The sequence below is a fragment of the Jaculus jaculus genome, chromosome 4 (genome assembly GCF_020740685.1).
Source record: "Jaculus jaculus isolate mJacJac1 chromosome 4, mJacJac1.mat.Y.cur, whole genome shotgun sequence".
NCBI lineage: Eukaryota > Metazoa > Chordata > Mammalia > Rodentia > Dipodidae > Jaculus > Jaculus jaculus.
Window position 1 is genome coordinate 108,931,626 of NC_059105.1, and position 25,594 is coordinate 108,957,219.

The 25,594-nt window shown below is 40.8% G+C and overlaps 1 protein-coding gene across 3 annotated transcripts in view; it reads right to left on the reverse strand.

Annotated features, from left to right (window-relative positions):
* Positions 1 to 25,594, reverse strand: part of Gpr45 (G protein-coupled receptor 45) — an 88,498-nt gene that overhangs the window by 58,812 nt on the left and 4,092 nt on the right. Inside the window, exon 1 of one of the 3 annotated variants that reach the window (XM_045146825.1) lies at positions 10,915 to 11,510. The exons of the other annotated variants lie outside the window; for them this stretch is intronic. The gene's annotated coding sequence lies outside the window, so the exon portion shown is untranslated. Of the gene's footprint in view, positions 1 to 10,914; positions 11,511 to 25,594 lie in introns of those variants that run through there. 3 annotated transcript variants of the gene reach the window in all.

Below are 25,594 nucleotides of genomic sequence, written 5' to 3' on the forward strand. Positions count from 1 at the left end.
AAGAAGTCAAGGCAGACACATGCTTCCTCCTTCCTTAACCTCATGTAGCACTTTCTCCTGCAGCAATATTCACTTCCATGTGCCTTCCCCAGTGAATTGGTCCTCCTCCCCTCACTCCTTCAAGTAATGAAGTACTCAGCACTGGGAGACAGATTCAGCATGGCCTTGAAGTCCAAGGCTTTAGTGGAGTAACCACTCAAATAATGGAAAGTGACAAGGCCCATAAGAGCTGTGGAAATCATATCCACACCAAAGACCACAGCCCCAGGACATGGTGGGACTAGGGGAGGCGTCCTGCCATGTGCATATTCCCATGGTGTATTTCTGCTTTCTAGCTTTTTTTCTGGGGCGCTTACAAATTTCCTTCTAGAGCTTTCACCTCTTTACCTTAGACCTCTCCCTAGAGTTTCTGGAACATAGCATTTCAAGCTGCCAAGGACAGGCTTACTATGATGTCCTGTAAAAACAAAATCAAGCATACCATAATTACCTATTGTGTGCATGAGCTGCATGCATTTACACCACCTTCTTATGGGTCCCTACTGCTTCTGTTTTACATGAAAACACTGAAGTGTTAGGGGTTAAATACTTGCTCAATGCTCAATGTCTCTTGGTTCATAAATAGCAGAATCTGAGTTTGACCTCTATCCTCTGATGTGAACCTTGACTCATCCCATCCACCACCCCATTGCCTCCTGTGTGGTCTTGGCAGCTTGCCTTACGATATCGATATCCTAAACCAAGCTCCTCCTCCATCCCTCCCTGCCACCTTGTCTCTTCTGTGGCTTTGGATTTACTCTCCCAGGCACTGAGGCTGCACGCCTGGTGTTATCTCAACCATGCCCTCTGCCCCTTAATCCTTCCTAGTGAGCTAGTAGTCCTTACTATTTGCCTGCAAAGTGTTCTGTATCCAGATAGCTGCTGAGAAATGATCTAGTCTCACCCTACTTCGTTGAATGGATCCCACAAATAACATGCAACATGTGCTTTCCTAAATCCAGGTCTAATGGGCTCCTTCCTTGGTGAGACACCTTACGGCATTTTAATGAAAACCGTGCACCCTCTCTTCTAAGCTGCACTAGTCTCCACTGGAATCTCCCAAAGACATCTGAAATTCAGTATGCATCAAGCCATACTGGATCTTCTACTGCAAAGATTCCTCAGCTCCATCTGCTTCCCCTCTCCCTCTTGTAGCCTCCCTTCCTCCCTCCCTCCCTGGAGTAGTATCACTCCACAGTCTTAGCTCAGCACAATATAACATATCCTATTTTTCTCTGTGCTAGTATGTTTATGTGACCAAATTCTCCAAGAGCTGATGTGAGCAAGTTACAAGTCACAACTTTAAACTTTAAAGGGGCTGGAGATGGAGCTCGGTGGTAGAGCATTTGTATAACATGTGCAAGACCCCAATTATATCAGTAGAAAAACAAATAACAATGAGAAACCAAATAACCCAAACCTTAAAAGAAAAAAACTATGCTTCCGAGAAACTCTTGTCTCCTTCCATTTTTCTGGGGTCCCAGGAAATTGACAAGGAGTCATTCTGGATCAGTAAATAACAGAACAAGACAGAAGGTACTGGCATCTCACTATCTGGAGCCCTTTTAATTCTAAATTGCTTACACATCAGCAATTATAATTATCTCTTTCATGTAAATCATTTTGAGTATTGTATATTTTGTTAGAATAACTAGTTTGCATCACAATTGTTAAAATGAAATAACCTCCTTGTTTGAGTAACAAAGCCTAACCCTCAGCCACCTCCAAACATAGTGATCTGTACCCTAGGCAGAATATGTGAACAAGCTGTAACCTGCCCTAAGAGTATACCTTTGTAACCAAGCAACTGATGTCTCAGCTAATAATGGCTGTTGAGCTTCATCCAATCATGAGCTTACAACTCATCAGAACTTATCCACATAAAGACACATGCCAACTATAGCAATTCAAGATGTCTCTGTATGGCCCTTCCTTTCTCTGGCTATAAGCACAACTTGCACATGCAATGACATACAGCCTTTGGACCTGTCTTCCTTCTGGAGTGCTGTCCCAAAGAAACTTTTTCTTACTCAAATACATTTTGAAAAGTTTAGCTGCTCTCAGTTTTTCTTTAATACCTTGTCAGATTGTTAGTTCAAAGCCAGCCTTGTCTACAGAGTTTGCTTAAGGTGGTTAAGGCTAGAACAAGACCCTGTCTCAAGAAGAAAAATGAAAAAGAAAACAAACAATAAATAAGTACCAATATTGGTTTCTTTGTTGATGTGACAAAATACCTGGCAAAAACAAACAAAAGGAGGAAAGACTTGTTTGGGACAGTTTGAGCATATAGCGTGGTGGTAGAGCCATGAGGCAACTGGTCACATTGTTTCTACAGTCAGGAAAGATTGTTGTTGTTTAGTTTTCTTTCTCTCTCTCTCTCTCTCTCTTTTATTAAGTCCAGGACTCCAGCGTGTGGAATGGTGCCACCCACGGATAAGCTAGGTCTTCCCACTTCAATGAACCTAATCCAGAAACTCACTCACAGCCATGTCCAGAGATTTTTCTTTTAGTTGATTCTAGATCTAATCAAGTTGACAATTGAGGTTAACTATCACAAGTCTACCACTTGTCCACTTGACAGCTAAACATGGCCCTTTTAAGTCATAACCTTCCATGCTTTGTCATAGGCTCACGGACATCTCATAGGGTAAAAAGCATTCAGTTCAACTTCAAAAGTTTCGTTAATAGTTCCAACACCGTTTAAAAATGTAAATGAAGGGATGGAGAGATGGCTTAGCAGTTAAGTGCTTGCCTGTGAAGCCTAAGGACCCCAGTTCAAGGCTCAGTTCCCCAGGACCCATGTTAGCAAGATGCACAAGGGGGCACACGCATCTGGAGTTTGTTTGCAGTGGCTGGAAGCCCTGGAACATCCATTCTCTCTCTCTCTCTACCTCTGCCTCTTTCTCTCTCTGTCACTCTCAAATAAATAAAATTAAATTAAATTAAAAAAAAATGTAAGTGAAGATCAATCTTTTTTTTTTTTTTTTTTTTTGGTTTTTCGAGGTAAGGTTTCACTCTAGCCCAGGCTGACCTGGAATTCACTATGGAGTCTCAGGGTGGCCTCGAACTCACAGCGATCCTCCTACCTCTGCCTCCCAAGTGCTGGGATTAAAGGCGTGCGCCACCACGCCCGGCTGAAGATCAATCTTTGAACTGCAAGACTCTGTAACATCAAAAAACAAGTTGAGTACTTCCAACATAAAATGGCACAGAGAAAAGATTCCCTTTCCAAAAAGAAGGAATGGGAGCTGTTGTAGTCAGCTCTACACTGCTGATATGAACCTTTAAACCAGACACAGTTTATGGGAGGAATGAAATTTATTTCAGGCTTACAGATCCAAGGGAAGTTCTATGGTGGTGAAATAAGCTGGCCCCCTTTACCAAACTCATGCACAGAGAAAAACCACCACCAGCACCACAAGCAAGCATCCTCTGGAAACCCCAGGCAGAGCTCAAGCACTCTGCATGCTTAGGCTAGAATTCAGATCCACCCCCTGTAACATGTTAGGGCTGGCCACCCCCCCCCTCACTCCATCAATAGTGACACCTCCTTCAGCCAGGTGGCTGGAAATCCAAGTTACATACTTTAATAAACTCCTAAGTCTATTGAGGGGCATAAATTCAAACTACCACAGGAGTTTAGCAAGAAATGGTGCAACCAAATCTTAACTGAAATCCAGCAAGCTGAATATCAAAGCTTGCAGCTTCATGTGTAGCATCTGGGACTCATGATGGGATGACCCAGGCTGCCAGGGGTTTCAGCAGCTGTACCTACTGTAGCACATTTAGCCTTTCTCTTGAGCTGGCTCTACCCCATGCATGTAGCTTTCCTTAGCAGAAGTCTCATGACTCTGGCATCAACAGCAATGTGGCATCTCCATGGCAATTTAGGTTTCATATTCACAGCCTTATACAGTGGCCTCCCATAGTCCACTCACAGGGTCATTGAGTCTACAACATAACACCTGGCTTTAGTGGCTCTCTGGAATTGTGACACAAAACTCCACAACCCCCTTAGTCTTGGATCTTTCATGGACAACACTGCCAAGTTCTGCTGCTAGCTAAGGTGGAGAGTGGCCCTATTGGATCACAGGTCCATCTGTATTTGTGTACTGACTCTAGGGAAATAGTTTACCAGTAAGGCAGTTATTTTTGAGTATAGAACTACTTCAGAAGTATTCTCATTTTAGACTCTTTCCTTTCAAATGAATTGGTATTTTCACAAAATGGAGCATATAATAGGTAAGGTCTTGCACTTGGGTTCCTTTTCTATTGTCCCAGTGTAGAGTATTGGGTTTCTCTTTTATTGCATGACTTTTAAAAAAATCACAGCTCTTGGGGATAGAAGGATGGCTTAGTGGTTAAGGCATTTGCCTGAAAAGCCAAAGGACCCAGGTTTGATTTCCAAGGACCCACATTAGTCAGATGTACTAGGTGACACATGTGTCTGGAGTTTGTTTGCAGTGGCTGGAGGCCCTGGTGCACCAATTCATTCTCATTCTCTTTCTCTCTCTCTCTCTCTCTCTCTCTCTCTCTCTCTCTCTCCCCCCTCTTTCTTCCTGTCAAGTAAATAAATAAAATAAAATATTTTTAAAAATCACAGCTCTCTTGAACTTTCCTTGTCTTCATATTTAAATTCACAATTGCTTTCCTCATCAAACCATGCTTTTCATATCCATTTGCTCCACTTGTTGGTCTCTCATTCCTCACCTGGATTAGAGTAGTGAACAGTCATCATAACACAGTCTGAATGCTATCCTGTTTTGAGATTTCCTTTGCTAATAAATCAGTCCATTACTTTTGAATTCAGCCTTATTAAAGTTCTCAGAACACAGGCATAATGCAGCTAGATTCTAAGCCAGTTTCTGAGCTAAGTAAAGAAATTTAAAAACTGGCTGAATTTACAATTATTGAACGAGACAGGTATGGTGGCACACACCTTTAAACCCAGCACTTGGGAGGCTGAGGTAGGAGGATCACTGTGAGTTCGAGGCCTGCCTGAGACTACATAGTGAATTCCAGGTCATCCTGGACTAGAGTGAAAAGAGCAAAAATAAAAAATAAAAACTAAGCCAGTTGTGGTGGCACAGGACTTTAGTCCCAGCACTCAGGAGGCAGAACTAGGTGGATTATTGCGAGTTAGAGGATACCCTGAGACTACAGAGTGAATTTCAGGTCAGCATGTGATAGAGTGAGACCCTATCTCAATCCCCCAAATTAATTAATAAAATAAATTAAAATAAAAATTACTAAAATTTTTTAATATGCAAGAATGACATTATGATGCATTTTTTTAAAAAGTATGTTTCTTTTACGGGTACATTTGAACTATTAACAAATGAAATTATAGGACTAGTAAGACAGTTTGTACTTAAGTTCCATGGAAAGCAAAATGGAGGGGAGCTGTCTAATCTAATGGTCTGAAACTGACCTACAATGGGAAACTAGAGGAGTTGAAGGAGTCCATTCTGAATGAGATACCTCAGTCTCTTTTCTGATTTGGGATCTCAAAAAAAGCAGAAGCAATATTGCATTAGATATTTTAAGTCATTAGGTACAGGTGAGTAGTTAGTGGTGGCTACTAGGGCTCTTTTGTGTTGTGCTGTGCAATACGGAATATGGGCATGAGTGAATTCCACCATTCTCATCCATGGGGCTTACATGATGTAAGGAATTCAGACATCAATGAATGAGTCACCATGACTTGCCAAACCAATTCAAATGGCCAGGCCAATTTGGAAATAAGTCATGGGTATAGAGTAAACTATAAGCCAATTTAACATCTCAGGGACATGCCCAGTTTTTAATCTTTTTTTCTAAATATTTTTATATATTTATTTGAGAGAGAGAAGGAGAAAGAGAGAGAATGGACACACCAGGGCCTCCAGCCACTGCAAACAAATTCCAGACACATGTGTCCCCTTGTGTATCTGGCTTATATGGGTCCTAGAGAGTCGAATTGGGATCCTTTGGCTTTGTAGGCAAATGCCTTAACACTAAGCCATCTCTCCAGCCCCCAGTTTTTAATCTTTTACTACCAACAGCTCTTTTCTCAAGGCCCACACAAATGTTTGGTGAAGAAATAAGTAGATAATGGAGATGGTATTTTATAAAAAAAGAAAAGAAGCTCAAATCAACAAATAATAATTGTTTTGGCCATCTGGTCTACCATAAGGCTGCAATTTAAATCTATAGTCACCTCACAGGTTCCTTCATTCTTACACTTCTATTTTCAAACCAATGACACATTCAGTGGAAAGAGGAGGTTGGGGTATGATGCTTATTAAGCACATTACATGCTTTACAAATGCTGTTTTGTTTAATCATACAGCAACTCTACAAGGCATTTTCATTATTTATCTTACAGATGAGCAAATAGAAGAAGAAATTAGTTAATAACTTGGGCAAGATGATACAGAGCCAAGAGAAGAGGCATTGCTAGACTTGGACCCAGGATGATCTGAGCTCAAAGTCTTTCTGTCTTTAGAATGCCATGACTTTTCAAACTTATTTTAGCAGGACCAAAATAGCACAAGACAAGCACTACTTGAGTGTCCCATTTCTAAAGCCAACTAGCAATTTATAACAATTGCCTTTTCCTACCTTGCACAAAAAAAGAGTAATTGAGAGATTTTCTTAACTTTTGTCTTCTCCTATTGTATTTTCCTAAGCTTTGGTGCCTGGTAACACTTATCTGCCAGTGACATCAGCAGTCCAAAAGGAATGAAAAATTTGGGAAGAATTATTAACAAACCTCCCTGTTACATTCACTAGATTTTCTTTAACTGCAAAAATCAATGCTCCCAGTTTTGATTTTATATTGAATTTTTGCTTCAAGAGCCTCAGGCCCTCACAGGAGTTATGTATATAAAGTTCATTTTAAGGGCTGGAGAGATGGCTTAGCCGTTAAGCGCTTGCCTGTGAAGCCTAAGGACCCCGGTTCAAGGCTGGATTCCCCAGGACCCACGTTAGCCACATGCACAAGGGGCGGGGGGCACGCATCTGAGGAATTCATCTGCACTGGCTGGAAGCCCTGGCACGCCCATTCTCTCTCTCTCTCTCTCTCTCTCTCTCTGCCTGTTTTTCTGTCTGTCACTCTCAAATAAATAAATAAAAATAAACCAAAAAATAAAAAATAATTTAAAAAGTTCATTTTAAAAGCATTTTTTGGCCAGGCATGGTGGCGCATGCCTTTAATCCCAGCACTAGGGAGGCAGAGGTAGGTTGATCACCTTGAGTTCGAGGCCACTCTGAGACTACATAGCGAATTCCAGGTCAGCCTGGACTAGAGTGAGACTCTACCTTGAAAAAAAAATAATAATAATAAATAAAAGTGTTTTTAGACTTGATGTCCTAAGGAAGGCCATCTATCTGAGAAAGGATATCAGTATGAATCCAGCTCCAAATTAGCAAGAACACACCAGGGGTGATGAAATTAATTTCCTACTCAGAAGTAGCTAGTCATGTTCCCTCTTGCCTTTACAAGTAGCTTGTCTCTCCTGGTTTCTATTAGAGACAGAAGCAGTCCGGGGTGACTCAATGCACTGATTTCCCACAGAAGACATGTCCCTTTCATTAAAAAAGGAGAGAAATTAGGTCACTGCCTGAGAGCTATACAATTGTTATGCTTCAAACAATTATATAAAAGCCAAGTCCCATGGGGAATTGACTGGACAATACAAAAAGAAAGAAAGAAAGAAAGAAAGAAAGAAAGAAAGAAAGAGGGAGCTTTGAAAACAGCTAGGTCTGAGAGGCCAGATTCCTCATTCCTGGAGCCCTTTACTCAGTTACCCCTCTATTTACTTATTCACCATTTACACAAACCTATTCTGTGCTACCAAGGACATTTCAAGGCCTGTGGGTAAACACGGAAGTAAGATGAGGTGTCTGACAAGGCACAGAGGCAGTAAATGGAATGAATATACTCTGTACCCACAGGTTGTATTAGGTGTGTAAAGAATGTGAGCAGGGCCACAGCAAAGTATAGGTCTTTGGGGGAAGGGATATTATATATCTATATTGTCTTGATGCCAAACATGATCTCCTGGTATGACACAGGCAAAGGAAAAAAATTAAATAGGGCTCCGTCAAAATCAAAAGCATTTGTGCATCAAAGGACACTACCAACACAGTGACAATGCAGATCATAAAGAGAATTTGCAATACATATATCCAACCAGGGATTGATATCTAGAATATGTGAAGAGTTTCTACAACTCAACAATAACTGATTTCCTGATTGGAAAGTGTGCAAAGGACTTGGATAGATATTTCTCTAAGGAACATGTACAAATGAGGGCTGGGGAAGCATCTCAGTGGAACAGCACTTGCCTAGACTGTCTGAGGCCATAGGTTCAATCCTCAGTTTGAACAAAAGAAGATGTACAAATGGCCAACATTTAAACTGAACAATACTCAACTAATTGGGTGTGGTGGGACACGCCTTTAATGCCAGCACTTGTGAGGCAGAGGTAGGAGGATCACTATGAGTTTGAGGCCAGCCTGAGACTTCATAGTGAATTCCAGGTCAGCCTGGGTTAGAGTGAGACTACATCAGAAAAAAAACAAAAAACAAAAAACTCAAACTCATTAATCATTAGGGTAATGTGAGATACCACTTCTCACCCTTTAGGATAGTTACTTTAAAAAATAAGTACATGTTGGCAAGAAATGAAAAAGTTGTAATTCTTCTATAGTTGGTAGAAATATAACAAAAGTGTATCTTCTGGGTAAGTAAATATTATGGAAGTTCCTCAAATTGTCAAACACAGAATTACCTTAAAATCCAACAATTCTAGTTGTGGCTAACTACTAAAAAAAAAAAAAAAAATCCCTAAAGAAAAGAACATTTTTACACAGATTTGTATACTCTCATGTTTCATAGAAGCACTATGTAAAATAGCTAAAAGGTGGAAACAACCCAAATGTCACAGAAAACAAAATCAACATATTGAGTTGGTCCTCTGTATTGTTGGGTTCCACATTCATTCAGTCAACCACACTTGAAAATATTTTAAAACATTGCATCCATACTGAATATGTATAGTTTATTTCCTTGTTATAATTCCTAAACAAATCAGTAAGATAACTACTTACATTGAATTTACATTGTATTAAGTATTTTAACTACTCTAGAGATGATTTGAAGTATGCAAGATGATGTGCATAGGTTCTATGAAAATATTATATTTTTTTAATATAAGGGACTTGAACATATTTGGATTTTGGGATAACCCCAGTATAGGGGATTTATCTTAGACCAAGAAAGAAAATTGTGGCATATGATACATGTTGGTCGGCTTTTAACATTATGACAAAATATCTGAGAAAACCTATTTCTATGGAGGAACTATTATTTTTGGCTCATGGGGTAGCCCATTCTTGGTTGACTCCATAGTTTTGGGCTTGTGGTGAGGCCGAGCATCACAATGGAGAATATACGGTGGAGCAAAGCTGCTAATTCACCTTTTGTCAGTCAAAGCAGAGAAAAAGGAGGAGGAGCTGCCCCCCCATGTTCCCTTCAAAGTCATGCCCCAAAAGGCTAATTTTCTCCTACTGGACTTCATCTTCTAAAGGTTCTACCACCTGCCACCAGCCACGCTCTGACAACCAAGCATTTAATATGTGGTTGGGAATGTCTAAGACCAAATCATAGTACTGCACTCCTTGACCCCAAAACTCATCTCCATCTCAATGTAAAATGCATGTAGCTTATATCCAAGAGTCTCTAAAGTCTTAATAGTTATTGCATTGCTCAAAAGTTCAAGTACAAAGTCTCCTCTGATACTCAAGGCAAACAGCTGAGAGCCTCAGTAAAATATCCAAACTGTTACATACTTCCAACTTACAGTGGTGGGATAGGGTAAACATTCTTATTCCTAAAAGGAGGAATAGGGATGTAGAAAGAAAACTTGGATGAAAGCAAGACTGGACCCCACAGGATGAACAGAAAAAACTGAATAATCCTGTAGCTCCATGTCAAGCAGCCAGGGTACATGGTATTATAATGTGTGTGTCAAATGGTTTGGGCAGCCACATGGCTCCTTCTCACCAGCTGTTTTCTGGCTGTAGCTTCTCTTGTAGATGTTCCATGTTCCTGGCATCTCCATCATCCTGGGGTCTCCCCTGAGACTGACTTTACTCCCACAGCTTCATGCATTGCTCAGCCAGAGGTTGCCTGCTGGGATTCTGCCTGCTATATTCTATTTGGTTGTCCAGAATTTTTCTTTTGAAATCTCAGTGGAAACCTTTGTGATACTACAACTCTTGCATCCCACATGTCTGCAATCTAGAATTATGGAGCACTATTAATTGTTGCAGCCTCCTCCTCATTGCTGGGACAAATACCTGACCCAAAGCAGCATATGGAAGGAAATGGTTTGTTTCAGCTAATAGTCTCAAGGAAAAGTCTCATCATGGCATGGCAGAGCAAAGACCAGGCATCACATCTTGTCAAATCTGCTGGAAGGTAGCAGCAACAGTGAGTTATCTAGTGAACACTGAGTGAGGCTGGACTAATAAACCTTAAAGTCTACCCTTAGTGACACATGTCCTCACCAACGCTCCACCTTCCAAAAGCTCCATCAGATGACCATCTCATGATGCAAAATACATTCTGCCATATTATAAAAGGTCCATACTCTTTACCAATTTCAACACTTCAAAAATATGAAGTTGAAAGTCTTATATAAGACACAAGACAGTCTATTATCTGTGAACCTGTAAAATCCAAACACAAGTTACATTCTTCCAAAGAATACTGTCACAGACTAAATATTCCCATTCCAGAAAGAAGGCAACACAAGGAAATACTTGGCCAATGTGAGGTAAGAACAAGTGGACAAACATTAGATCCTGTAGCTCTATGTCAGGCACCTGTAACTAGTGATGAAGTGCTCCAAAAGGCTTCAGTAGCTTCCATCCAACAGTGCCACCTGTAGCCCAGAGAAGATCCAACGACCAGAAGCTTTCCTTTTCTGTCACATTCTTTAGTCCTGGCATCTCCAAAATCCTATGATTGCCACTGCAACCAACAGTTGATCTTCACAGCTCCATACAATAGTATCACAGGTCCTCCTTTGTAGAGACCTCAGTCCTGCTTTCTCACTGTCTGTGGTTGCATCCCATGGCCCTATTTCCTGCATTTGTTATAGTTCCAAAACCAGCACCAGGTGGGCTACCAAATTTGTTAAACCAAAGGGTAATAAAGTGAGCTTTGTGCAGTGGGAAACTTCAGCATTCTTCCTTCAGAACTCTCCTTTCCAAAAGAGTCAGCACTCCTCCTATTGCCCCAATGCAGGGCAGCTGGCCCATTCTCAGTGGTGGCATGCTCCTAAACAATTGCAATTTCAGCAGTCTCTGTGTCTGGTATGAGAACCTGCTCACATTTCCTCCACCAAACACCTTAGTCCAGTATTCTTGAATTCAACTTTGCTCAAGGTCTCAGGACTTGAGTAGAACACAGCCAGAATATCACATGGACTGCCTGCAGTCCACTTCTGACAGAGCCCGTTTTTCTTCTCTGAAAACTCATAAGCTAAGCCTTCACAGTCCACAGTTCTCTCTGCATTCAGGTCTTTCAACTCTCATAAGAATAGTCTGTTGAGCTCTGCTTATAATGGTTCTCTGGAAAAAAACTTTAAATCCTTCCAAATTCCCGCCACACACTAGTTTTAAAAAACCAGACCAGCTTATTGCAGCAACGACTCCATCTTTTGTTTCAAAGTAGGATTTCACTCTAGCTCAGGCTGACCTGGAATTCACTATATAGTCTCAGGGTGGCCTTGAACTCAAGTAATCCTTCCATCTCTGCTTCTTGAGTGCTGGGATTAAAAATGTGCCCCGCCACGTCCTGCTAACTATCCCACTTCTAAGAGACAATTTTCTGTTGCACTTTTCTTCTAATTTCTGAGACAAAACAATTGGCCCAAAGTAGCATATGGAAGGAAAGGGTTAATTTTAGTTTCTACTCTCAAGGGGGAAGTCTCAACATGGCATGGCAGAGCAAAAGCTGGGTATCATATCTTGTCACATCAGTGGAAAATAGCAACAAGATCCAGCTAGCTAATGCATACCAGTAAGACTTAACTAATAAATCTCAAGGTCCGCCCTTGGGACACACCTTCTCCAGCAAAGCTCCACCTCTGAAAGCCTCCACAAACTTCCCAAATAGCACCACCAACTGGGAATTAAGTATTCAAATACATGAGTTTAAGGGGACATTTTACATTCAAACCACTGTACCTGTATCAACAACAACAAAAATCTTCCTGGCATTTTGGTAAGAATTTCCTTAAACATGAATACTAATTTAGAAAGAATTGGCGTCTTTACTATGTTGACTACTTTTAAAATGTTACGTTTATTTATTTTTATTTATTTGAGAGCAACAGAAAATAAGAGAGAGAAAGAGGCAGACAGATAGAGAGAGAATGGGTGTGTCAGGGCCTCCAGCCATTGCAGACAAACTCCAGATGCATGCCCCACCTTGTGCATCTGACTTATGTGGGTCATGGGGAATTGAGCCTCGAACTGGGATCCTTAGGCGTCACAGACAAGTGCTTACCTGCTAAACTATCTCTACAGCCCATGCTGAGTATGTTAATCCACGAAAACAGTATGTTTCCCCATTTATGTAGGTTTTCTGTCATTTCCTTCACCAGTGCTTTGCAATTTGCTGAAGCATTCTATTATTTTAACATTTCAAAGTTTTAAGTCACTGTAAATGATTTTGTATTTTGCAAATGTATTTTTATTTATTTATTTGCAAGCAGAGAGAGACAGAGAGAGAGGGAGAAAGAGGGAGAAGAGAGACAGACAGAATGGGTACACCAGGGCCTCCAGCCACTGCAAACAAACTCCAGATGTATGCACCGCTTTGTGCATCTGGCTTTATGTGGTACTGGGGAATTAAACCTGGGTCCTTAGGCTTTGCAGGCAAATGCCTTAACTACTAAGCCATCTCTCCAGCTCAAATTTGTATTTTTAATTCCAGTTTCCAAGTATTTGTTAATCTGGTTCATTCATCATTTGTCTTGTGGTGTCACTTATTAGCTCTAGAAAAGTTATAAAAAGATTTTTAAAGGTGTTTTCAACATAGACATGTCATCTGCAAAGGACAATTTTATTTCTTCCTTTATGATCTAGATGCCATGTATTTTTTTCTTATGACATTGGCAAGAACTCTATGTACTATGTTTAATAGGAGTGATGAAAATGGACATCCTGATGTCTGATTTTAGGGAGAAAGCATTCAGCTTTTCATATTAAGAATATTGTTATTTTAGGACTGTTGTGGACATCTTTGTTCAGTTGAGAACATTCCCACTGTACTTCTTGTTTTCTGGGTATTTTGATTATGAATGGTTACTGGATATTCTCAGATGTTTTTTGTTTGAATCAATTGATATGGTAAGATTTTTCTCCTTCAGCCAATTAATATTGTGTATGATAGTGATCAGTTTTCATATATTGGGTCAGCCTTCCATGACTGAAATAAACCCCATTTATTTAGTTATGATGCATGTTTTTATATATTATGGACTTTCATATTTGACAAAGGAATTTGTATCCATTTTGATAGTGTTTATTTTCACTTTTTTGTATTGTTCTTGTCTGGATTTTTTTTTTTTTTTTTGTCTTCTTATTTTTTGAAGTAGTGTCTCTCTGTAGCCCAGGCTGACCTGGAATTCACTATGTGGTTTCAGGCTGGCCTCAAACTTAAAGAGATCCTCCTACCTCTGTCACCCCAGTGCTGACATTAAAGGAATACACCACCAAGCCTGGCTTTGTCTGGTTTTTATATAAAGATAATATGGCAGTTTTATTTATTTATTTATTTATTTATTTATTTATTTATTTATTTATTTAAGAGTGACAGACACAGAGAGAAAGACAGATAGAGGGAGAGAGAGAATGGGCGCGCCAGGGCTTCCAGCCTCTGCAAACGAACTCCAGACACTTGCGCCCCCTTGTGCAACTGGCTAACGTGGGACCTGGGGAACCGAGCCTCGAACCGGAGTCCTTAGGGTTCACAGGCAAGCGCTTAACCGCTAAGCCATCTCTCCAGTCCATATGGCAGTTTTTAATGTAAATGTACCTAGCCTTAGGTGTTTTGATTAAGTGGAGTATTTAGCAGGTAAAGCCCTGATGGAGGAAATATGTCACTGGGAGTGGATATTAAGTCCAGCTCTGAGAGGTGTTCTGAGCTAGCTTGAGCTCGGGCTACATCTGCTATCAATGTACAATGAAATGAGCTCCCATGATGAATCATCCCCTGGAAGCTATGAGTCTACAATAAACACCCATAAGATGCTTCTGGTCAGGTGGTTGACCCAGCAATGGGAAGGTAATTACAACACATAATAATGGCCAAAATATTGGAAGATTTTTTTTCTCTCTAGTTTTTGGAATTGAGTAGAACTGGTATTAGTTTTCTTTAAACTTTTGGAAGCATTCCATAGTGAAACCATCTTATTCCTTTAACAGACTTTAAATTACAAATCAATTTCCTTAATAATTATAGAGCTATTCAAATATTTTATTTCATAATGGAGCAGTTGTGCAGGCTTGTAATTTTTGAGGATTAATTTTATTTAACTTGTCAGGTTTACGTGAATAAACTTGCTTGTGGCATTCTCTTGTTAGCCTGCTTTTTTTTTTTTTTTTTTAAGATAATGTCTCACTCTAGCCTAGGCTGCCCTTAATTCACTATGTAGTCTCAGGGTGGCTTTGAACTCACAGCAATCCTCCTACCTCTGCTTCCGAAGTGCTGGGATTAAAGGCGTGTGCCACCATGCCCAGCTTCTTGTTAGCCTTTTGATGTCTGCAGATGCCATAGATGTGCTGTTTTACTTCTGGTATTCACATTTCTGTCCTCTCTGTTTTTTGTGCAGGTGTGTGGTGTGAATGCATATGTGCATGTATGCTTGTGTGTATGTGGGCACACTTGTGTGTGGGGGCACATGGGTACATGTGGAGGCCAGAGATTATCACTCTTTACTTTATTAATTGAGACAAGACTTTTCACTGAACACAGAGTTCACTGAGATGGATTGTTTAGCATGCCAGTTTGCATGGGGAATCCTTCTGTCTCTGCCTCTCAAGTGCTGGGATTATAAATCCCATTGCATTTACATGGATGCTGGATATACATGGATAAACTTGGGTCCTCATGACTGCTCAGCAGGCACTTTAGGAACTGAGCCATCTCTATAGCCTCTTGTTTTGCTCCAGGTTTGACAATATCTTTTTATATTTATAAAGAATCAGCTGGGTTTCTTTTCATTGGATTTCTCAATTTTTTTTTTCTGTTTCCAGATTTACAGATTTCTGATTGCGTCTCATATCATTTCCTTCCTCCTACTTGCTTTGGTCTTTTATTTTTCTCTATTTAGATTCTTGATGCAAAGTTTTCCTAGTTGAAGCATTTAATGTTATGTTTCAGCATTAATTTATCTGTGTTCCACAAATTTTGATGTGTTATAGTTTCATTTTAATTTGCCCTAATGCATTTTTTTAAAAATATTTTTTGTTCATTTTTTATTTATTTATTTGAGAGTGACAGACACAGGGAGAAAGACAGATAGACGGAGAGAGAGAGAATGGGCGCGCCAGGGCTTCCAGCCACTGCAAACGAACTCCAGACGCGTGCGCCCCCTTGTGCATGGGACATTGTACGTGGGACCTGGGGTACCAAGCCTCGAACCGGGGTCCTTAGGCTTCACAGGCAAGTGCTTAACCGCTAAGCCATCTCTCCAGCCCACCCTAATGCATTTTTGTTTCCCTTGAGAATTCCTCTTTTGTCTAGGGTTATTTAGAATGTGCAGTTTACTTAAAAAATGTTTGAATATTTTCTTGTTATTAATTTTGAGTTTTATTACCATTTAATCACCAAATACATTCTGTAAAATATCAGTTCCTTCCAATTAGTTGAGGTTTCTTTTGCAGAACAGGCATGGCCCATCTTGACGCATCTTGCATGAGATCTTGAGGAGTATGTGTATTCTGTTGTTTCATGGAGTATTTTGTAAATGTTGGCTAGATGTTATTGACTGATGATATTCAGTCATATATTGATGTTGATTTGCATCCAACACAATTATGGATATCTCTATTTCTCTATTCAGTTTTGTTCAGCTCTATCAGTATTTGATGAGTTTTTATATGTTCCATGTATGTTGTATGCATATTTATGATTTTTGGTAATGGACTCTTTTATCGTGATGTAATAATGTTCTTCTCTGTATCACATCATTTAAAAATTTTTTATTATTTACTTGAGAGGAGGGAGAGAGAAGGAGAGAGAGTATAAATAAGCCAGGGTCTCCTGCTCTTGCACATGAATTCCACACAAATGCCACTATGTGCATGTGGTTTAATGTGGGCACTGGGAAATTGAACCTGCACCAGCAGCCTTTATAAGCAAGCACTTTGATGGCTGGGCATCACCACAACACTCCAAAACCAAAAAAAACCTTATCAGATAATTCTTATGTGTTTGTCATCTTGGGATTGCATCTGTTGCCTCACATTTTTAAAAAAAAATCTTTTATTGATTTGTGATGTGTGTGTGTGTGTGTGTGTGTGTGCGTGAGAGAGAGAGAGAGAGAGAGAGAGAGAGAGAGAGGGCGAGAGGGAGAGAGAGAATGAAGCAAACTCTAGATGCATGCACCACTTTGTGGATCTGGCTTTATGCTGGCACTGGGCAATCAAGCCCAGGCCAGCAGGCTTTGCAAACAAACATCTGTAACTGCAGAACCATCTTTCCAGTCCTGTTGCCCAACACCTTTTTCAGTCAAGTTGAGATTCTCCTGATAATTTGTATGGAAATGCATGATTTTCACAGACAGTCAGGCATTTGGGAAGCCATAATGTTTGGGAATCTGTTATTGCACAAATTCTTACTTCTCCTTTAGATGATCTAAGAGTGTTCCGGGTCTGGAACCTTCTCCTGCATGCAAGACAGGAGCTATTGATTGACTAGTGTCTTCTTCCTCGATGGAAGAAATGTTCCTCTGTCTTGGTTATGCAGCGGAATTCTGGTTCTTTTCAAGTGTGTGTGGCACCTGGCACTTGGCAGCCTGCATGGATGGAGAGAGTCTGCAGTATAAGACAGGTGGGTAAGTGTGACAGTGGTCAAGAGGGAGCTGGCCATTAGAGGTGGGCATCCATTGCAGGTGCTGACGTTGCTGTATCTGCCTTCCTTCCTATGGCTAGGGGAGTTCCAGCCACTGTCATGTGTGCAGAGTCCTCCTTGGTGACCTTGTTCCTTAGCAACAGGTAGTAGGCTGGGTCCACAGTGTGTGACATCACCATGCTCCTTGCTGTCTTCCATGTGGAAGAAGTCTTCACTGGGGATTCACTGGATCTTCATACATGTGATGGTTTGTATGGGGCTGGAATAGTCCTTGAGGACTATTAATCTCTGTTATGAGGCATTAGGAGCATAGAAATTCCATAATATTTAGAGGTGGCTGTATGTTGGATTAGGATTAGGATGAATTCATCAGGGTGGTGCCCCAGGATTGAATCTTCATGGCTTCATAAAATGACAGAGAAGAGAATGTTAGCACACAAGCATGCTCCCAGTCTCTTGTCACATGATGCTGTATACCATCTTGAGACTCTGTCAGTAAGAACTCATCACTTGATGCAGGCTCTTGGCCTTGTACCAGAACTGGGAACCAAAATAAACCTCTTTTCATTGTAAAGTAGCTTTTTTCAGGTATTTTATCATAGTAATTAAAAACAGATCAATATATTGCTGCCTTCATTTCTAGTACGTCTAGATTAGAGGTTTTTACCTTTTCAACCTTTTCAGTTCTCCTGAGTTAAAAGAAGTCCTTTTTCTACATTCCATGTACATGCTCTATCCAGACACTCATCTCCTGCTGGAATATTTGAATATGTATGTGTACGCATGCATAGTGTGCACTGGGTGCATGAATGTGTGCATGTGTGTTTGTATATATGTGGGTTCATGTGGGGGGTGTTGCAATCAGGTTTGCATTGCTGATAGAAATCACCCAACCAAGAGAAGCTTGTGGGAAAAAAAAAGAGGTTTATTTTGGCTTACAAGCTTGAGAGGAAGTTCCACGATGGCAGGGGAAAACGATGACATGAGCAGAGGGCAGACATCACCCCCTGGCCCAAATAAGTGGACAAGAGGAACAAGAATGCGTGCCAAACACTGGTAAGGGGAAACTGGCTATAACACCCATAAACCCGCCCCCAACAATACACTCCCTCCAGGAGGCATTAATTACCAAATCTCTATCAGCTGGGAGCCTAGCATCCAGAACAACTAAGTTTATGGGAGACACCTAAATCAAACTACCATAGAGGGGTATATGTGCACATTTATGTGTGTGTATTTGCAGGCAAGAAATGGATACTACGTATCTTCCTTAATTGCTCTCTACCTTACTATTTTACATATTTTTTATTTACTCTGAAAGAGAGAGAGAGAGAATGGGCATGCCAGGGCCTCTTGCCACTGCAAAGAAACTTCATACGCATGTGCCACAATGTGCATCTGGTTTATGTGGATTCCAGAGAATTGAACTTGGGTCCTTAGGTTTTGCAGGCAAGTGCCTTAACTGCTAAGCCATTTCTCTAGCCCTCTACCTGTAGTTTTCAGACAGAGACCTCTAAACCTAGATCTCACCAATTTGGTTAAACAAATTGGTTAGCAAACCTCAACTGCTTACATGTTACTTTAGAGATATTTTCAGTGCCTGCCCTAGTGAAAAGGCAGAACAAGTGGTCCTTGCAGTGTCTCTCCTCTTTCACAGAACCCAGTGCTTGGAGAGAGAGCAGACCCTCCAGTGGCTGGCAGTGCTGGGCTGGTGGGCTGCGTAGGAGGTGCGATGGAGAAGCATCTGCCTGCTTTGAGACGGTGAACTGGCTCCAGGAGAGTCTTGTCTGCTTGAGTTCCTCTGAATATCTAGGGAAGGAACTTCAGAGATAAACTCACCATGTGTATTGTAGAAGCAATTTTCAGGGCTGTTCTAGACCAGGCCCTTTTTATTTTTATCTCTGCCTGCCATGCTTATATGTAAAACACACACTCTGTAGCTGCAAGTTCTCCTCTTTGGAGTGGGTGGTGACATGAGAAGTGGGTGATGAGAGAAAGGGGTTAAATCTTAGCTTGGCGACCATGACCGAAGTTCTAAGGGCCTCAAATATCTCACCTGCAAAGTAGGGACAGCGATGGTCCCTATGGAGACTCACATACAAATGCTGAGGACGCTCATGGCACTCCACACGTGCTAGCACTGTTTTCCACAAAGTGGCCTGAACACTGAAGGAACGCCTGAAGGACCAGGAGTAAGGCCTATACTAGCTTTTTTTTTTTTTTTAAGATTTTTATTTATTTATTTGATTATTTGAGAGTGACAGAAAGAGAAAGAGGCAGATAGAGAGTGAGAGAGAGAATGGGCGCGCCAGGGCTTCCAGCCTCTGCAAACAAACTCCAGACGCGAGCGCCCCCTTGTGCATCTGGCTAACGTGGGACCTGGGGAACCTAGCCTCGAACCGGGGTCCATAGGCTTCACAGGCAAGCGCTTAACTGCTATGCCATCTCTCCAGCCCTATACTAGCTTTTTATTTGCTTGAAATTTCTTTTAAGCTTTACATATTTGTATGTTTGCATTGTACTCTATGATAACCTTGAGTTTGTTTTCCATGGGGCTAATATTTCTTCTTCAAAAATATTCAGGAAGCTGGGAGTGGTGGCATATGCCTTTACTCTTAGCACTCAGGAGGCAGGGGTAGGAGGATCACCATGAGTTCAAGGCCACCATGAGGCTACATAGTGAATTCTATAGGTCAGCCTGGACTAGAGTGAAATCCTACCTCCAAAATCAACAACAAAACAAAACAACACCACCAAAAAAATAAAAAAAAAATTCAGTAAATATTTATATTCTAGGATTCTTCTCCATTGTTCCCTTGGCCCATGGTGTAGCCTCTTATTGGAATACTCACACAGTTTGGGGGAATTCAGTTCTCACAGGCCTTGAGACCCAAATGAAGAGGAATAGTGCACAGGCTCATCAATTAACTTGCCACTGATGAGAGCTGGGAGGTGGGAACAGGCTCTGGCCTGCAAGCCATTGATGAACAGAAGCTCACCATCTCAGCCCATTGTTTTCATTCAGGAGCATTGGGCTCTTGTTAGATGTGTGGAATATGGATACTGGAAACATGAAAAGACAAACCTTAGTTTGGCTTTCTTGGACTATGAACATCAATAAAATAGGACAAAAAGAGATCTGTAATCTAAGGTACATATTATTGTAATTAGAGCTTCGTGCATAGAACTTTCTTCCTCCTTCCCTCTGAAATAATGAACCAGTTTAACATCAATAGTAATTACTCTGGTCTCCATCAAGTGGTGCTCAGTGATTGCATAATTAAGGTAACAGCACATACTTAATGGATGCTGAATGCAAAATGTAAGAGAAAGGAAAACATATGAAGGAATTGAGCCTGGAGTCAACATTGAAGGGCTGAGGCAACCCTCAACTGTGTGTTTCTTACATGTCACCTTGCTACCACAGAGGAACTAAGACCCAGAAGAGCTAAGGGACATGCAGATACCAGGCACACAGGCAAAACCAGCACCTAGGTTTCTAACTCTTTCCCAGTGTTCTTTCCAACTCCCCATGCTGTCTTTGGGAAGCTGGAGAAAATGAAATATCCTAGAAAGCTTTTCACATATTAAGTTGGCTGTGCTATGCAAACATCACTGAGGTAGAGAACAATTGTTTGTGAGCTTAAGATGTTGTAGGACTTTTCATTACATGTCATTGCATTTGAGTATCATCAGCCAAAGCTTTAATTTTTTTTTTTTTTTTTTTAGTGCTGGGATTAAACCCAAGACTCAAGCAAATTGTACAAGTGCTTTGCCACTGAACTACTTTTCCAACTTAGGAAACATTGTTCATTGTACCCATTTTATTCCTATATTGTAGCAGGAAAAATTAGCAATTACACAATAATAATTTGGTTTAATTTACTATTCATAAACCTATTTAATTTGATCAACTTTAATTTTAAGATAGATTTTACTCCTGTAATTATATTGAGAGCATCATATGTAGATATAACTTTCTCATACTAATGAGAACCTTTGTGGTTTTGTATTCCAGAAACTCAGGCAGAAGAAACACTCTTTGGAATGACACCACGCAAGATTACCTGAGGACATAAGCCAGTGTATTCATGGTTGCAGTAATTACCTTTGAGTTGCTGGGACAAAACACCCAACCAAAAGTAGCTGATGGGAGGAAAGGTTTTATTTTAGCTTACAGTCTTAAAGGGAATCTTCATGATGACAGGGGAAAGCATGGCATGAGCACAGTCTGGATATCACCTCTGCTAAAGCAGGTAGAAAACAGCAGCAGGGTCTAGAGGGATTGCTTAGTGGTTAAGGCACTTGCCTGCAAAGCCAAAGGACCTGGGTTTGATTCTCCAGGACTCATGTAAGCCAGATGCATAAGGTGGCACATGCACAATTTCTGCTACTGTAATAAAATAGTTGAGACTTCTAGGAACTTTGTAAAGAAAAGAAGCTTATTTACCTCACAGTTCTGGAGATTCAAGGGCATGGGGCCTGCATGTGGTTGGTTCTGGTAGGGATCTGTGAAATATGTCACCATAAAAGTAGGAGCACATATGAAAATGGGGGAGAGAGAGAAGGGAAGGGAGAGAGAGGTCTCATGGCAAGACAAGAAGACAGATAGCAGGGATGAGCTTATCTTGAAATCTTCTATTAGGATCCATCCTTCAAGGTCTCATCTCTTCTCAACGTATACACACTGGGTGCCAAGCTTCTAACACATGAGCCTGATGGGAAAGGCACATCCAAACCACAACAGGACTAAACAAAGAATCCTCCGCCCTCCTCACCTATGAAAGTAGCAGCAACATTACCTGCTTAACTGAACTGTGAACAGAGAACATTTGTGACAGCACTAAACACAATGAAGAGACAAGCTGGCCTATCTGAAAGGATTGGCAGCACCAGCAGAAAGTCAGTAGAACTAGTGGCTAGTGAGCCATTGGTTTATCCTTGGACTAAAAACAAAATAACTTGGGACATATTTTCAATAATGAGGAACTTCAGTTTACTTTTATGCACCTCAGTCTTGGATACATTACGTTGAATTTCCCAAAACATACTCATTCACATTTCTGCTACCTTTGCAATGTTGACCACAGGTAGCTGAATATCACTTTCATTATAATTTAATATTTTCCCTTGTACCAAATTTAAGTGAGCTCTGCATATGTTTTTATATTGTTGTAATGAATAATTCATGTCTGACAGGCTAGTAGTATGCATCTAGCTCACACAGAATGTGTGGAGGAACACTGTATTAACCCACATAGCATGTGTGGAGAACACTATATGAAGCCAAAGATCACTATGCAGACAGGAGTTCTCTTTTCCTCAGGAGACCTGCCAATGTCTTGTTTGTACACAGAATGCCTGGGATGTTCACATCACAGAGCAAGTGTGCAGCCACAACAGATTGAAAAGCACCCATTTTAACACAGTCATAGTTAGTATACAACTTGGTCCTGACCACAAGCCTGGTAGCAGGTTGGGGAGGTGACAGCATCCTTTTTTATAGGATTTATAAGGAGCACAGCAGAAATGAGGGTCAGTATCCCCAAAGCCTTCAGATCTCCAGCTCAGCTCAACTCATCTAAGTGTACTATAACCTGAGTAAGGAAAATACTATTCTAAAAAATTGTGTTTTGTGTAAGTATAACTTTTAAATTCATTTGTCTATCTATCCACTTACCCATCTATTGTTTTTGTCTACCTTTCCATACATGTGTCTACATTTGTACATCTATCCATCCATAATCTTTGTACTCATTCACTTACCTATCCATCCATTCACCCCTCAATCATTTATCCATCCACCTAGCTGCTCATCAATCCATTTATCTAATCACCCATCCATCCCTCCGTTCATATTTTATTTATTTATTTATTTGAGAGAGAGAGAGAGAGAGAGAGAGAGAGAGAGAGAGAGAGAGAGAGAGAGAGAGGACATGAAAGGGCCTCTAGCCACTATAAATAAACTTCAGACATATGTGCCACCTTGTATATCTGGCTTATATGGGTCCTGGGGAATCAAACCTGGGTCCTTTGGCTTTGCAGGCAAGTGCCTTAACTGCTAAGCCATCTCTCGAGCACTTTCATTTTCCTTATTTTGGGGTGTATGTATGTGTGTGTGTCACTGAGGATTGAACTCAGGATCTAATGAAAACTAGGCGAACACTTTGCCACTGAGCTGCTTCCCCAGACCTACATATCCTTTTATCTACCCTTCCATATATATATCCATACTATCAATTTATCCATCCACTTATCCATTCATTAATAACTTATCCATTAATTCATCTATCCATCCACCCATTCACCTAGCAATCCTCCTGTCCATCCATCCATTCAATGTCAGAGAACCTTCTCTGCGCTCATTACCATTCAAGTGCTAGACCTTCCTACTAGATTTTATTCTACAACAGCAAGGTAAAGGTTTACTTTTGAACAGGGATAGAAATAAGAGTAATCTTTCTGTCAATCCTTCCTCATTCATCATTGATTTTTCTCTGGTGATTGCAAAACAAATCTATAAGCACTAGTTCTTCCTGTCGACTGAAATAAGAGTCTTAAGAGTTTGACAACAACAGGATCAGAAAAGACCTACTTAATGAGTCTTTTCCTTCATAAGTACATTAGAAGTACAATAATTGTGGTGATGTCATTGGATCACTTGAGATGAAAAGGACACACTTCCCATTACGCCTCATGTGTAACAAGGTCATATAATTAGAAATTTGTCTGAATAGTCTTGAAACTTTTTAGAAGAGCTAATTTAAACCTCTAGGTGTTTCCTCAGGCTGCCATTCATAGTTCACTTGTCACGATTGTTCTCTGTTTGGGAATTTCAATCTTCAGTTTCAGAGTTGAGGGCAGTGAAGCAGCCAGTGAGGCAGGGGCACTAGGATAGTGAGTCTCTGTAAAGTGATGGGCTTCAAAGTAGATAAAATCTTCAAGCCAGGTGTTGTGGTGCATGCCTTTAATCCCAGCACTTGGGAGGCAGAGGTAGGAGGCCACTCTGAAACTACATAGTGAATTCCAGGTCAGCCTGGGTACAGTGAGATCCTATAGCAAGAACAAAAACAAACAAACAAAAACTTCAAAATTAGAGCAAACGAAATACAAATCAATTTTTAACTAGTTTAACTAAAAAAAGGAAAAGAAAAAGAAAAGACAGGGCTCGAGAGATGGCTTAGCAGTTAAGGCACTTGCCTTTGAAGCCTAAGGACCCGTGTTCTACTCGCCAGATCCCACATTAGCCAGATGCACAAAAGTGAGGCAAGCACAAGGTAGCACATACCCAATATGTGGCACAAGTGGCTGGAGTTCAACTTCAGTGGCTGAGGCCCTGGAGCGCCAATTCTCTCTCTCTCTCTCTCTGAGAGAGAAGGAAAAACTCAAACATGCAAAAGAAAGTGAAATGTTTGAAATTTCTAAATAATAACAGTTATGTTTTTTACAAATTTAATTTCCCAAATAGGTTGTAACTCCTAAGACAATACTTCCATTAAGTTTTGCAATCACCAGTGACTTATTTCTCAGTTAACACAATGGAGCTGTGGTTCTGAATTTCAGTGTGCAACAAAAGTGCTTATTAAGACACAGGTTATGAGCCAGGCATGTGGTGCACACCATTAATGCCAGCACTCAGGAGGCAGAGGTAGGAGGATCATTGTGAATTTGAGGCCACCCTAAGACTATATCATGAATTCCAGGTGAGCCTGAGTTAGAGTGAGACCGTACCTCAAAAAAAAAGACAGAGGTTACAGGCTGAGGATGTAGTAAAAGGGTTTATGAGTTCTTGACTTCAACCCCAAGCATGGCAAAGCAAAAGCAAACAAAACAAAACAAACAAACAAAAACCCCACACCACCTTCAGGGTTTTAGTTCCAGTCGTCTATAGTAGAGGTTCAGGAATCTGTCTTTCTATTAGGTGGTATCACTGCTTTTGGTCTGCTGACTCCACTTTGACATACACCACTATAGAACATCTCTAGCCCCATCCCACTTCTCTGCTACTTGTATGCAAAATGGAGTGCAGGGTGTGTGTGGGGGGCGGGGGGAGTTGCTGGGATCATTCCCTAGACCTCTGAAGCCTCCCTGGCTTTCCATCTATCCCTTCTCTGTTCCTTTCCTGTTGCTTAGAATTCCTCAGGTCTCAAAGCTACTGTTGGACTCTTTCACTGAGCCATCCCTTCTCAGAAGCCTTCACTTGTCACTTAGATCTGGTGGCTCCACAGGTTGGAGCTCCCAATTGGGAACTTCTTCAGGGTTCAGGCTCATGGTTGTACGTCAAGTGACAGAGCATGCCTGGCATAAAATGAACTCAATTAATTTGTGTTTCAGAGATTTCCCCAATAGCTATTTCTCACCAAATGTTCCACATGCTAACTCCACATGCATCCAGAAAGGGATGTAACAAAGTCAGGC